Below are 14,793 nucleotides of genomic sequence, written 5' to 3'. Positions count from 1 at the left end.
CGTTAAAGCGGTAGTGCTCAGAAGTTTAAACGTTCCATAAGTGTAATAACTTTGATAAGAAGTGTAATAACTTTGATTTATCATGTACACAATATTCTTTAAAACCGATTTTAATTGAATTGAAGAAATAATGAGAATTAAAATTTGTCTGAATTTACCCGCAGACGAATTGTTGGTTTCGTCCTGCCGTAGGGAATGGAGTGACGTTGACATTGATACGCTCTTCTGTTGAAGTGAAAGACGAAAACTCTTCGTCTCTCTTCGGTTGTTTTTGAAATGAGATCATTTGCTAATTAGACGAAAAAAAATGAAGCTGTTGGTTTGGATTCATTTATTGATAATACTTTTAGAGCTCCGTTTATTAAGATAAAATTAAATAAATCGCATTCAGTTAACAATAGAGTGGATATAACATTCTTTACAGTATATTTGAACATATTTCGTATACGAACTTTTTGAGTCTCTGTACCTAAAATTAGGTTACTGAACGGAACTCCGAATTTGGAAACAATGGACTTTAATACCGTTTTCGTTTTTGAACCTACACGCGGGCGACTTTGACTCCGAATAAAACGAACATGTGGTACGCACTCTAAACAACTCATAGAAAAAAGAAAGAATACTACGCGATTGAAGTTCGATCTAGAGCGACCCCAAGTTGCTAAAACAATTATCTCAAAAATTGTTTGGGCGACTCTGGGTCAGCTCTCGGGCTACTCTGATCAATAAACGAAAACGGTATAAGAAAGATGGTTTTCTGGTTCAGTGTAGTAAAGCAAAGGAAAGTCTTGGCATTAGATTCCATTTGTAGAATTTTGATTTTCTGTTAAAACAGACTTCGCAGCCGATTCATAGCGTACAGAACCATTACATGGCTAGTACTACGATCTTACTGATACTAAGAATCCTTCCAGGTGGGGGTTCGAAGTCGGAAAGGGTCAAGTCTGATTAATACGACGACAACTCCCAGCCGCCTGGGAGTTATTAAATCCTGCTGTTATTAAATCCTATATGATACACCTTACTTTTCTGATACCACCAAACAAAGAGCATTGCCTGCTTGCCGAATCGATCGGTTTCCCGTTTAGCATTTTTTTGATAAATTCATTTTTCATCGCCAGTAACAATTCGATGCAGAACTTATTTTATTTCATGTCTTTGAAGAAAAATTTGACAAGAGTTTTTTTGGTTTTCCATTCAACTAATGTGGCACCCATTTTCCAAACTTTCGGACAAAAAATAATGCTTTCCGCAAATCATTACTTTTTGGTAAAAAATTCGTCATTTTTAAAACGAAGAAAAAAACATGATGTTGTAAGCTCAACAACTTGATATATATTAACGTTATTGTTCACTTCATACCGGTATACCTTGTATGAGCATAGGCTGTAACTTTACCCAAAAAATTAGGTTATTTCTATTTCCAATTGAAAGTCGCTTTTTCATTTGTAAGTAGCTGATTCAAAGGCAACAAAGAAAGGGTTTTTTACATCGAGTTGTTAACGGGAATGAAAACTGGATATTCTGTGATAACTCCAAGAAGAAAAAATACTACGCTATTCCCGGTCAATTGGCGATCGGTATAGGTTGCAATTGATGCATTTGAGCTACGCATTATGGCCGAAATACAAGCAAAAACTTCATAAAATTATTCTCCTGCATTACAACGCTCGGCCTCATATCGCAAAAGTCGTGAAAAAATATTCAGAAACGCTCAAGTGGGGCATTTTGCCGTCCCTCCGTATTGTCCTGACATTGCTCCTTCTGATTATTGGTTGTTCCAACGAATGCAGCACGATCTGGCAGGTTATCGGTTTACTTCTTCCACAGCAATCGAAAATTGACTTAAAACTTGGATCACCTCAAAAGAAGAGACATTACAACTTTTCGGATTTATCTAAAACTTAACAAATAATCCAGCGGTGTCCAGAGCATCGACTGCTTCGTTGGCTGTGTGGCACGTAGCACCGGCCTGTTGAAACCAAACCAAAATCAATTTTTGAAATCTAAGTATAATCATTGAAATCTATCAAACCGTTTTTGCCTTTCTCTATAGAACGGTATTAGAATTGCTGAAAAAAACGACTTTTGAACGGAGCCTCGGAGACCCATAGTGTTCGATTCAGTTCGACGAGATCGGAAAATGTCTCTGTGTGTGTTTGTGTGTGTGTGTGTGTGTGTGTGTGTGTGTGTGTGTGTGTGTGTGTGTGTGTGTGTGTGTGTGTGTGTGTGTGTGTGTGTGTGTGTGTGTGTGTGTGTGTGTGTGTGTGTGTGTGTGTGTGTGTGTGTGTGTGTGTGTGTGTGTGTGTGTGTGTGTGTGTGTGTGTGTGTGTGTGTGTGTGTGTGTGTGTGTGTGTGTGTGTGTGTGTGTGTGTGTGTGTGTGTGTGTGTATGTGTGTGTGTGTGTGTGTATGTGAACTTTTCGAAGATATTTATACGCGCTCAATTTTATCAGAGATGTCTGAACCGATTTTAACAAACTTATGCTCGTTTGAAAGCTACTGTCGGGTCATTGATCGAGTTCGAAGATCAAATGGCTGTGACTTTCGGTTCCGGAGATATAATGGTATAAGTGACGTAACCGACAAAACACGTTGTTTTTTACAGCTCTAATGTATAGGGTGATTTTTTAAGAGCTTGAGAACTTTTTTAAACAATAAAACGCATAAAATTTGCAAAATCTCATCGGTTCTTTATTTTAAACGTTAGATTGGTACATGACATTTACTTTTTGAAGATAATTTCATTTAAATGTTGACCGCGGCTGCGTCTTAGGTGGTCCATTCGGAAAGTCCAATTTTGGGCAACTTTTTCGAGCATTTCGGCCGGAATAGCCCGAATTTATTCGGAAATGTTGTCTTCCAAAGCTGGAATAGTTACTGGCTTATTTCTGTAGACTTTAGACTTGACGTAGCCCCACAAAAAATAGTCTAAAGGCGTCAAATCGCATGATCTTGGTGGCCAACTTACCGGTCCATTTCTTGAGATGAATTGTTCTCCGAAGTTTTCCCTCAAAATGGCCATAGAATCGCGAGCTGTGTGGCATGTAGCGCCATCTTGTTGAAACCACATGTCAACCAAGTTCAGTTCTTCCATTTTTGGCAACAAAAAGTTTGTTAGCATCGAACGATAGCGATCGCCATTCACTGTAACGTTGCGTCCAACAGCATCTTTGAAAAAATACGGTCCAATGATTCCACCAGCGTACAAACCACACCAAACAGTGCATTTTTCGGGATGCATGGGCAGTTCTTGAACGGCTTCTGGTTGCTCTTCACTCCAAATGCGACAATTTTGCTTATTTACGTAGCCATTCAACCAGAAATGAGCCTCATCGCTGAACAAAATTTGTCGATAAAAAAGCGGACTTTCCGAATGGACCACCTAAGACGCAGCCGCGGTCAACATTTAAATGAAATTATCTTCAAAAAGTAAATGTCATGTACCAATCTAACGTTTAAAATAAAGAACCGATGAGATTTTGCAAATTTTATGCGTTTTATTGTTTAAAAAAGTTCTCAAGCTCTTAAAAAATCACCCTGTATATAAGGGTTCCAAATTTGTTGTGATCACTTCTAATTTCGTAAAGCGCTATTGTTCAGAAGTTTAAGCATCTCGAAAAAAGTCCTCATGCAAAATTTTGAGCTAAATCGGACATGGGTAAAGGGTGCTGCCCCGCGGTTAAAGTTTGAAAATTTTCGATCTTGAAAAAGCCCATAGGGGGGAGTACATGAAATTTCCGAAATCGAAATTTTTTTTGATACCACAAATCTTAAAATTGCATAAAACGTCGAGTGTTATCTAAAAAAAAATTTTTTTGAAAAAATTTGTCCTTCTGAGAATTTTGATATCTTTACTAAGTCCCAGAAAGTCGATATTTTCAAAAAAAAATTTTGTTCCTGATGACACTAATGATGACCCCCCCCACTAAGTGTACTAAGAAGGGATTTTTTAGATTAGCATCACTCTTCTCATACAAATAGGCAACGCAAATGTCAAGCACTTGTTTGGGAAACTGATGCTGACTGTGTGACATAAACACTGAAGCATGCTTTTGTGAACTACTCGAATCAATCTGAATCAATTGGTGTCAAAATTAGTATCCGAAATTATTCAATAAAAGTATGAAATATATTTTCATGAGACTGTTATGAAAGAAGAGAAAGGTATTATCACACCACTAAATGGATTAAGAAGGTTTTTTTTTAGATTAGCATCACCCTTCTCATACAAATAGGCAACGTAAATGTGAAGCGCTTGGTTGGAAAAATGATGCCTACCATGTGATATAAACACTGAAGAATGCCTTTGTGAACTAACTACTAACTGGATTAAGAAGGGTTTTTTATCATTTTATTGTTAACAATTGGACCGCTTATGGATTTGTTTTGTGCGAGGTTCGCTTCGAATGAAAGAATAACGTTTTAATCGAAATTCCGCTGTATATTCGTATTTGACATAACATCCGAATGTCCTCAATCATGGAGTGCTGGGTGAACGTGATCAGTACCTTTTATCGTCAACACCAACAAACCAAATGGTTCGCTTCAGACCTAAAAAAAATTTCGTTTCGAATAAAATTTTACTTAAATAAGTTTATACGAAACACAAATATTCAATACAAATGTTAGCAGTAATTTAATTATGAGTAAGAAAAAAACGAGAACGTGTTGTTTATTTTGAGCAGTTTTTGGTCATATTTAAACGTAACAAACCGGAATTTTTGCGTCGATATGTGAAAATGGATGAAACATGGATTCATCACTTCACTCCATAATCAAAACGATTGTCATCTGAGTGGACAGCAACTGGTGAACTTCGTCCAAAGTACCCGAAAGCACAACAATCGGCTGGGAGGGTTATGGCCTCGGTATTTTTCGATGAATATACTATAAACAGTAAATATTATATACCGTATATGGAGCGTTTGAAGGCTGAAATTGCAAAGAGACGACCGCGTATGGCAAAGAAAAAATTTTTGTTTCATCAAGACAACGCACCGTGTCACAAGTCGATCAAGACAATGGCAAAACTACATGAAGTGCGCGCTACTGGCTGTTCGCAGACCTGTTTGCCGGTAAGAAATTTAGCACGAATGAAGAGGTTATCGCTGAAACTGAGGCCTATTTTGAGGCAAAAGATGAATCGTTTTACAAAAGTGGTATTGAAATGTTGGAGCGGCGAAATGGAATGATTGCGTTGCTCTTGATGGAGATTACGTTGATGAATAGAGGTAACTACAAAAAATCGTGTTCTCTTTGTTAGGCTCGAGACTGCTGAAAATAAGAAAAATCGAATTTGAAAATTTTGAGTGGAACCCACCATACTGACATTATCTCGCGGGCCTGAATGTCATCATAGACACACGGTGAGGCATGAGATAGGAACTTATGTGCATTTGTTTATCTAACCTTTTGAAACCCTCTTATACCAACGAGCTTAAAATTCGCGTAAATTTCAAAGTCATATTGTTTCAGAGATGAACAAATATTTTTAGATTAATTCCACACATCATCTATTCTGTTCGTTACAAATCCTACGGTGTCCTTCAACGCATCCAACATCATTGAATGTTTATTTGCTCAGTCGACAAACGGTAAGCAAGCATCACGGTAAGCAACATCCTACAGAGCAGCATGTCTGTTTGTGCGGTTCCACCCACAGAACGCAAAGCATCCTTCTATTAATGGCTGCAGAAAACCATCAGCGTGCTTCACATTCCGTCGGTGGGTCGAATACTCATCCATTATGTACCGGATCATGTACGAAACTTTGTGTTTCCCGTCAGAGATTGCTATTTTTCGATCATTTGGCTCCCGTACGCCAGCATCACAAACGACTCTTCCGGTACTCGGGTTTCGTATGTCTATTTCCGTAGACTCAGACCGGTCGAAATGGCACAGCCTAGTACGGTGGTAGACTAACCGAGTTCCGTAACGGGGCATTAGTCCTGCCTAACAACCGATAACAAGTGGACTGCAGTCCATTCAAGTTTGCAGTGACTCTATAAATACGCGGGTGTGAAAGCATGGGTGGAAATCGATATGCTGGTTACACTTGATATTGTTTTGTTTCTTCGCTTGAATTTCCGGGTTGAACAATATGCAATCCTCGCGGTTTATGATATTTTAGATAAGGCACAATGGGAGGATGTGTAGTGTTTCAGAGTGGATTTTATAACAATCGACTTAGATCTAGGTCAAATTGATGATGAATGCCAGTTGTCTAGGTACAGTTTTATCGAACAGAAATGCGATATTTTATAGGTAAAAAGCTGTACTGAGGTGAGAAATTTGAACCGGATAGGAAGGGTCAATTCAAAGTAAAATAAATGTTTTGATGTTTTGATCTTCTGACGAACACTCAACAAGACACTGGAAATTTTGATTTATTTGTATCTGATCTTGAATTGAATGAAGTTTGTAACATCCCTACTCGGTACGGCAAGGAAAAGTGAGAAAATTGTTGCTAAGAAGCTGCAGAGCCGGAGATCCAACCATGAAGATAATTCTACCCAACTGCGAAAATCATATCGCCCAACACGTGTAGAGCGCTCCGTAAGGATTCCTAGCAAATTAATCCACACATGCTGGGACGGTTGCGAAAAGAAGCGTGGCTTGAGGTGAAAATGAGCAAGAAAGCCAACATGACTAACATCTTGAGTAAAAGTAGTCTGATATGCTTCTTGTTTTTTCGTTCGTTCAGGCAACGAGCGAATGAAGTATGCTGAAGTACTTTTATGGATCAACTACTGCTCGAGTTTAACAATATTTGCATTAACTAAGATAAGAGGCCTGCAAAGTTGTTCTGAGGGGAAGCACCGTTCGAATCTCTTCCTAACGACGTTACGGAATCTTCCGGCTTGGTTCTAAATGGCTACTACATTTAAGCAGTAGTTATGGACTGTTTGAGTGTGTGGTGCTTGTGCTTCATGCAAAGCACATATTTCAGCCAATAAACGATAGCCTCATCTGTTGGAATCTAAATGGTGTGTGAAATAATTTCCCGGCCTGCCCCGTAACCACTAATAGCGATATATAATTGAGATAGAGCTTCGGATGAACTAAACGGAGTACCGCAGTCTTTCTTAATTATCTGAATTTGGTTTCTGAAGTGATTGATAGCAATGAAGCAGCAATTTCTGTGAAAACATTATACCACAGATAACAGATGTACATGCTGGAACAAAATTTTCCAAAATTCTGAGTAAATTTCAAATTGGCTATACGTTAGAAACACTACTGCCACCTACTCGACTATTCGCCGTGAACTTTCAAAACGTTCCTCTATGTTCCGGAATGATAACAAAATCCTCCTGTCTGTTACAGTTCAAAACATCCGTAGATCCGTAGAAAAGACAGAAATCTGTAGATTAACGAATAAATCCGTAGGATTGGCAGCGCTGATTTGGAGTCACTACCATGTTATTAGTCGACAATGCGATTCCATTCCTAATAGATCGATGCACGGTTGTACCAAGAACAACGATTAAGTTATTTTATTCAAAATGTTTTCCATTGTTTTTGTCTTTCGCATAAAGAAATGATATGCAATTTCTGTGAAAACTGTGACTGTTTAACCGTGGCTCGGTGAATTTGTGAATTAACACACGGAAAGACCGAAATCAGCATTCTGTCGAAAAAATTTGTTGATTTTCTGATTTTAGTTAGTTATTTTTTGAGACAACTAAAAAATCTTACTTTTGGTAATTTAGATTTTTTAATTCTACTTCCGTTAATAATGATAAAATATTTTTTGAAATGGCTATTTTTTTAGTTGAATTCACCAATTAAACGTGCTGTCATTTCTTAGCTAAGGCACACTTCATTTCCATTCAACTAATTTTTTAGTTGAATAAGAGAAATAAAACTGTCACAGAAAAAACGTTATCACCGTAATGACTACTAGCCACTAGATGGTACACCACTACCGAAAAAAAATTCAGTCGCGGTTGTCTTTTCTATAGGGGAAGATGGGGTAAAACGCACCCGCGAGGCGTAATGCACCTTTTGCTTTTCTCAAAAGTATTTTTTTCACTGAAATTTTAATGAAACTGAAAGTCCACCATAACAACAGATTACTATAAAATTTTGGTAGCGATGGTTGAATCATATCTGGAAAGAGTTTAAAAAACCAATTATGTCTCTGTTATAAGTAATTTTTGATGTTCGTTCCATAGTAATTTTCTATGGTGAGGAAGACGATTTTAATTATGCAACTAGTGAACTTCGTTGCCAATCATTCGGGCTTCTAAAATTAGTTCTAATACAGACGATGTATTTGCAATTTTATAGAAAATCGTCAAATTTATCTTCTCATATTTTTGGGGGAAAAACGACCCGAATTGTGTGAGGCAAAATGCTCAAAAATTCGCTTACAAAAATTATCCATAAGTTATCAATTTAATGAATAATAGTGAGCAATCTTCCACCTGGCAAATGTTTCGTCAACGAAAAGTCTAAAGCTTTCATTAAATAATAAGAAGAAGCTTTATGAGGGTGCATATTTCCCCGTGGTTTTCATGAGCTTTAATCCGTTGTTTTGATGAATGTTTACCCGTTGTCTAAGATTATCCTGCCTCTATGTTCAGAAAATCGCACTTCGCATATATTTCAAAGTCGTATTATCCACCAGCAATCTTGAAGTACCAGAAAAATGAATTTTACTAATGTCATTGATGTACAGGGTCCGGAACTCGAAGTGTAACCAATTAAAAAGGTCATAAATTCAGTTTGGAAAATTACTTTTACTTAATTCAAAGTACAAAATGTGTAAAAATAATACAAAATTCAGAATCAATTCACTTTTGCTCGATATGACCACCTTTTGCCTTGACTATGGCCTTGAGACGGTCAAAACACGAATCGCAAGCTGCCCGAATGTGACTTGCAGGTGTATTTTGGCCCACTCGCGGACAATAACTTTTTTCAGCGCCTCGAGACTGGTGTATCTTTTAGTTCGGACTTTGCTCTCCAAAATGGCCCAAAGAGAATAATCCATTGGATTCGCATCTGGTGAATTCGAGAGCCATTGTGTGGACGTGATGATGTTCGGAACGTTGTTTTTCAGCCATTCTTGGTTCACTCGAGCTTTGTGAGACGGTGCCGAGTCCTGCTGAAACGTCCATGGTCTGCCACCGAGATGTTTGTCTGCCCACGGCTTCAAAGCAACCTCCAGAATACTTTCCCGATAATATGTCGCATTTACCTTGACGCCAGGCTCGAAGGTCTGAAGTTGGTTACACTTCGAGTGCCGGACCCTGTACAATAGAAAAGGCGGACTCCAATATTACTTCCTCGTGGTACACGGTACAAATTTCGAATATTTTGTATGTTTTCGGAAACTACTATTAGATTCACAGAGCTGATGGGGGACAGTTTTTTTGAAGATATAATCGTATAAGTGACGTATCCGACAGGTCGCACTTTTTGTATTCGCATTCTAAATAGTCCGTTAGAAATAAGATCGTCGTAAACTGTACAATATTACTGCATTTTCAATAAATTCCAAGTTTCCCGTTTCCAGTGCAATTTACAACTAATACGAAATTAACAAAAAAATTGTCTAAACTTTAACATTTCCTTTTCTAAGCTTGAGCCTTACGGACAAATATGAGTCTTACCAAAGCTATCAGTACTGTTTACAATGAAAGCAAATGTTTCGTAATATTCTTCTTGAATCACCGAAATCCACTAGTTACCTGACAGATGACAGTTGAATGAATAAATTTTACAGATCATTAACTGAAAATATTTTCTTGACAGCTCGCAATCGTAAAAATAATTACTGAACACAAAAAAAAACGCATTTTGTGTGTACACTTTTGAAAATTACTCAAATCATTCTGAATGGATTCGAGTAATTCTATAAAATATAAGAATATATTAGAAAAGAATAAATACTAATAATAAAAAGAATAAATAAAATAATACTAGAAGTAGAGTATTATATTATAGCAAAATCGTGTAAATTTACGTCTTCTGAGTTCGAAATTGTGGAGCTTTAAAAGAGACATATTTTTACAGTTGATCTAATATTAAGTTATTTTGCGGCTTTCCACTCATTAGAGGTTTAAAACGTTTGTTTTGATACGTAACGTTTCGAAGCTCTTGGTTTGCGTCTTCTTCAGAGTAATTGTATTCAAGTGTTAGACTTTGCAAAATATATTATTACAATCAGTGTTGGTGATTGCCGAAAATTTGACAGCTGCTATATTGCTATCTATATTGTATACAACATTTTCAATCCGGTAGAAGATGCTACAAGAACTCGAGTCTCTCAATGCATGAACCGCGAGAGAATTGTTCTACATTCCTTCGCTCCACTTCATACTCTGAGTATTTCACGGCCCTTAAAAAAATTATAGTCTGATAATAATTGTTGCTGTGTGGAATTTCCCAAGAGAGAATCGCAAGTTGACAATTATCGCAGAAAATCAAGTCGATGATTCAACTTGATGATTCTCATACTAGGTTGCAATATTTCAAAACCCTTGTGTGGAGCATTCACATACATTTTCATAGACAAAACTTATACAAAGATTATATGCACATAGTTAGAATAAGCGGCAATAGTAAAATAATTATATCGCAATTATCAACTGCTTGTATAGAATCGGATCGCGAAATGAGAATAAGCGACCGTTTGTTGCTTCAGAGAAGATCCCCACAGCAGCGTGCTAACCTTTGATTCTCAGAAATGTCATCGAGAGAAATTCGCTCTCGCACTGGTGTCGATTCTATGTTAAATGAACCATGCCGGGTTTTTGTTGTTGCGATGATTTACAACTCTCTTTGATGGCACTGATTCAATCGTTGAAGAGTTGCCAGTGAACGATCTTCGATACGATAAAAGCCATCCTTGATTACAATTATAATTTCAGATGGACTTACAAAATCAGAATATCGTTACTCGTCGAAAAACACTTACATCGATCCATTTTCATTCAAAAAATTGCATTTCAGTTTAATTGTATTTGATGGAGTTTGAGTTATTGAATTTTGTAATTTGAAAACATAGATTCTATAGAATTTTCGAACATTTAGATTCATTTTTATGAGTTGAGTCATGTTATTTTGCATTCCTACGTAAATTCACTATATTTTTGTGCCTTTCTCATATAGAAAGGTTATGCAATCACTGTGAAAACCGACTGTTGAGTGCCATTTACCATTCGACTCAGTTCGTTGAGTACGCAAAATGTTTGTGTGTGTACAAATCCCCGAAAATATGGGGAACGTGCCGTTATGAGCCCATTTATTCAGATACTTGATACCGACTCCGGAGTTACAGGATGATTAATGTTAAAATTTCAATTTCAAATTACTTACGCACCTTTCTCAGAGATGGCGTGACTGATTTTGACAAACGTGGATTCAAATTAACAGTTCTATGGTCCCCTACAGAACTTCTGAATTTAATCTGAATCTGACTTCTGGTTCCGAAATTTCACGCTAGAGAGTGTTGAATATTTGAAGCAGTTACACAGAGCAGTGATGCAGAACACGGAAAATTGGGATTGCTGGGGGCTCAAATCAGTTTCAATCGATAAGCCTTGTCAGTTGATGGCCAAACGTATCCATTTTGGCTATACAAACCCCCTGGTTTCCGGTTCCGGAAGCACCGGAAATAGTGGTTATCAACTCGAAAATGGAACGAACTCACTTTTCTTAGCGATGGCTTGGCCGATTTTAACAAACTTAGATGCAAAAGAAAGGTCTGAAGAGTCCATACATAACCCTTATATTTCATCCGGATCTGACCTCCGGTTCCGGAATTACAAGATGATGAGTGTCCAACCGAAACAAACTAACCGATCGAACTTTGATTCCAATAGTTGTCTTATTATCTTATTGAATGAGGTTGGTTTTTATCCGGATCCAACTTTCATGATAATCAAACCTTCATGTAGCTGACCAAACAAAAATGTACGAAATTTTCGTAGCAGATTGTGAAACCATTCGAACATGTACACCTGGCTATTCAAAGACCCTAAAAACATACTGCAACTGTGACATTCTTCCGATTCCGGTTTACGAAACAGTTATCAAAAAGGTCCAATATGAAACTTGCATCGATTTTTCGTAAACTGTTAATGAGAAAGGTACCATTACACCACTAGGTGGATGAAAACAGGTTTTTTTTATTTGTGTTAAAATTGGATTTTTGAAAAAAATGGATTAGGAAGTGATTTTTCAAGTCATTATCAGCTGAACTTTCAAACTTTTGAGTAGAGATAAATTTCTATCGTAAGGAAAGACCGAAATCAGCATTTTAAACGAAAAAATTGTTAATTTTCTGATATTAATTAGTTATATTTTGAGACAACTAAAAATATCTTACTTTTGCTAATTTAGATTTTTTAATTCTCATTCCCTTAATAATGATAAAATATTAGTTGAAATGGCGATTTTTTTAGTTGAATCAACCAATTAAACGTGCTGTCATTTCTTAGCTAAGGCACACTCCATTTCCATGGAACTAATTTACTTGTAGAATTGGAAAAATAAAATGTTGTTTTCAACCAACATGAATTGGCCTCTTGCAATTAGCAGCTATATGACGCGCTGTCACCGAAAGAAACGTCAACACTGTGATGACTACTAGCCACTAGATGGCACACTAGTACCGTCGCGGTTGTCTTTGCTATATTGGCAGCAAGGATGGCTTTTATCGTATCAAAGAACGCTCACTCGCAACTCTTCACACGATTCAATAAATGCCATCAAAGAGAGACGGATATCATCGCAGCAACAAAAAACCGGCATGGTTCATGTAACATAGAATAGACACCAGTGCGAGAGCGAATTTTTCTCGATGATTTGTCTGAGAATCATAGGTTAGCTCGCTGTTGTGGGGATTCTCTCTGTAGCAACAAACGGTCGCTTATTCTCGTTTCGAGATCCGATTCTGTATGGGCAGTGGATAATTGCGATAGAATCATTTTACTATTGCCGCTTATTCTAACTATGTGCATATAACCTTTGTACAAGTTGTGTCTATGAAAATGTATGTGAAATGTATATTGCAACCTAGTATGAGAATCATCAAGTCGAAGCATCGATTCGATTTTCAGCGATAATTGTCAACTTGCGATTCTCTCTTGGTAAATTCTACACAGCACCGATCATTATCAGACTATAATTTTTTTAAGGGCCGTGAAATACTCAGAGTATGAAGTGGAGCGAAGAAATGTAGTAAAATTCTCTCGCGGTTCATGCATTGAGAGACTCGAGTTCTTGTAGCATCTTCTACCGGATTGAAAATGTTGTATAGAATATAGATAAAAATCGAGCAGCTTCTGTCAAATTTTCGGCAAACACCAACACTGATTGGCAGGTATAAATACGATAGCGGCTTCCCGTGTTGTATTAACGGAAAATGACATAAACGAATTATAAACTTCTTTTACATTAAATTTTTCTTCTAAATCACTGTTTTCTTCATTCGATTTTGCGAAATCGATCCTCTTACTACGGAAACTTTGAGCACTCGGAAATCGAAAACCGAATACAAGAAGTACTACCTTCCTTTTTGTTTCGATATAGCCTTCAGCTGAAAAAACTACAACCAGTTACAATATAGGTCGGAAGATACAACGAACTTCGTTCAACATAAACATTTAGAGTGCACCATTCGAAACTCACTTCACTGTTCCACGTAAAAACGTTATTACGCGCAATCGCATCAAATGCGCACAAATGAATAAAATACACTTTCCATTAAGAGTTTACGACATTTTTTAAATTTCGGTTTTGAAGTTTAAATAATATAATTTGTCATCGTAACACATGCGAAAAACATCAAAACAATTTGCAAGCAGTTTCAACAAGGCTGTTCCTTTTAGCTTTTTAATGGATTGTTTTGCTTTGACACTTCTCATGAGTTTTTGGCTAACAAACTTGTTAATAAAACGAATTTAATTTTTGTTTTCTTTGTGCTGTCTTTCAGCAGTGATGCCCGCATACGCATGGCTGCCAGATGGCTGACTAAACGCTGCCAGCTGAAAAAATATGGCTGGCAGACATTCTGGTGACCGACTGCCTCACCACTGCCAGATATACAACTCAAACGTATCCACCAGGATTTTTTCACATCGAAATCTTTGACATTTTTAGCGAAGATGAGAAGATGAAAACGCTCGGCTAACTTAGATACAGGCGACTTTGTTTTGTCAAATTGGATTTGACAACCGTCACTGAATCAATTTTGGTAGCCGTCTGGTGTCCATGGCTGCCCAGGTAGCCAAAACGCTATGCGGGTGGTGACAGATAGATAGATTCAAATTTTCTGATTGTAATGACACAATTAGTTGCCAATGAGAATTCGTGTTGGATTGAAATTTTGCTGGTTTGTGTCCAGGATATTCGCCAACTAAACACATTCTTGAAAAACAATATTTTTTCAGCAAAAAAAAATTATAAATTTCAACTAGTTCAATAGTTATTTTGCATTTTTTTTTGTTAAAATCAACTAATTCAAAAACAGTAATAAGAATTAGGTGCAGAGCTAATTTAGGTCGTTCCGTGCGGAACGTTCTGTACCTTCAATTTGTTTCAAAATGTATCACGTGTATTTTTAAGGCTGTGAACCATTTCACGGTTAAATTTAACTTTTGGTTAAAATCTGACACTTGAGTGGTTATTTGGTGTCGAGTAGTTAAATTTGACTAAAACTGTGGCCCATTTCAAAATTTGACGGACGGAAAGTTATTTGGGTTTATTTTCCACTGGAAATTATTTTTCAACTAAAGAATTAGTATTAGAATTTTCATTGCGAGATTTTTTTCAGTGT

The sequence above is a fragment of the Malaya genurostris genome, chromosome 1 (assembly GCF_030247185.1).
Source record: "Malaya genurostris strain Urasoe2022 chromosome 1, Malgen_1.1, whole genome shotgun sequence".
Classification (NCBI taxonomy): Eukaryota; Metazoa; Arthropoda; class Insecta; order Diptera; family Culicidae; genus Malaya; species Malaya genurostris.
The sequence above is the reverse complement of the archived record's forward strand: the minus strand, read 5'-3'. Positions refer to the sequence as shown.